Raw genomic sequence first — 1,910 nt, 5'->3', positions numbered from 1 at the left:
GTCGCCATTTTTTAAGTGCATGTAGTATTGCCAACATTTCCTTCTCATAAATAGCTTGCTTGAGATGTAGCAGTAAAAATACCCAATCACCTACATCAAAACCTTTTTCACTACGATGTTTATCTACCTGTTGTTTCATTTGATTTTGCACCGAAGTGGCGTTATCCTTTAAAAGTTGGAGAACTTGTTGTTGATTCTCGATGTGATCTTTCACTGCTTGAACCTTTTTCTTCTTGATATGTCCTTCTATCTCTAGAGTTTGAGGAGTGGCAATTTCTTCCAATCCTTTACAAGATATGGTCAAATTCATTTCTTGATGCTCGATGTGATCTTTCACTTCTTGAACATTTTTCTTCTTGATATGTCCTTCTATCTTGATAGTTTGAGGAGTGGTAATTTCGACCAATGAATTAAAAGATATGGTTGGATTCATTTCTTCTTTCTTGATGTGATCTTTCACTTCTTGCACCTTTTTCTTCTTGATATGTCCTTCTATCTTGAGAGTTTGAGGAGTGGTAATTCTTGCCAATGCTTTACAAGATATGGTCTGATTCATTTCTTCTTTCTCTGGGGTGGGGTCCTGGCGTATATCTTCTTCTTTTGATGTTTCTTGATCCTTTTCTTCCTCCTCTTCATATTCTATGTAAAATAATTTCTTCTCAGCACACTTATGACCTTTAGTGCATTTGCTATCACAATTGTAACAAAGCCCTTTTTCTCTTTTTTCTTCCAATTGTTGTGGTGTAACCCTAGTAGGTTGTGGAAGGCTAGCAGAAACAACACTTCCATCTTTATAGTTGTGAGGGGTACGCTTCCTGGTTTCCATAATTTTTCTTTCCACTATGTCACAAAGCCCTTTTACTCTTTCCAATTGTTGTGGTGTTGCTCTAAAGAAGGTGTTGCTCTTTGTATCCTCATAATGTGCTATCATTTCCTCCGTGAAAATTGACCACGTAACAAGTTGTTTACAAGAACAAAGCCCTTTGTACCATAAAAATTGATCTGGTTCTAAATATGAAGATGCAATACATACATTTCGTAACAGTTATACACCATGTAGATCAAAATATTGCTCCATCTGAAGCATCCAATTTACCGGATCCTTGCCATCAAACTTCCTCATCTTGCTTTTTCTTGATTTTAGGAGCTCAATCTTGAAACGATTGTAACTATGTACTTTTGAATCTTTAAGTTCTGAAATTGTGATCTGTAGTAGCCCTTTGTGTCCTCTTTCCAATGCCACCAGTCTGATCCAAATTGGATTCTCCAAGAAAGAGTTATGCACAATCTCCCAAGATGACTTGATTATAGACCTTTCCAGAAGAGTGAACTTGTATGAAGTGCCACGTGTCACTGTTTCAACCTTTGGCTCTGAAAAATATATACAAGAAAACTACAGTCCGTCCTCTTTCTGTACCTTCTTACGAAATTTCAATCCGATCCCCAGAGAGAAAGTTATGATGATTTTCCCCAGGTCACCTGTTTTGAATGTAATTCAGGAGTCTGAAAAAAGACTAACTTCCTCAGATCATATCTCCGCAAATATCACGCGAAAAGCTCTGAAATTCGGACCCAAGGTTCAGCGCGATTTCTTCTCAAATGGGTTTTTTTTTGTGACTTCTGAAACGTCATAGAAACAAAGTTATAGCGAAAATGCCACGATGACCTGTTTGGAGCAGCGAAACCCTAGAATCCAAAGCTCTGATACCAAATGTTATGAAACCAGCTCAAGAAAAGATAGAAAAGATAGATCAACGCCTTAGAATTCAGCCTCTTCGAGGGGGAAACCTCCTTTACATTACATAAATGAACAATTCTTGGATGATACAATGAAAATACCTCCTTTCTATATATAGGAGTCTAAGGGGTCATAACATAATCAAAGCCGACATAACATTAATAATGTAAGG

The sequence above is a fragment of the Pinus tabuliformis genome, chromosome 4_1 (assembly GCF_031772625.1).
Source record: "Pinus tabuliformis cultivar Carrire ecotype Pingquan chromosome 4_1, CPIR1, whole genome shotgun sequence".
Taxonomy (NCBI): Eukaryota; Viridiplantae; Streptophyta; class Pinopsida; order Pinales; family Pinaceae; genus Pinus; species Pinus tabuliformis.
This window is presented reverse-complemented; position numbering follows the sequence as displayed.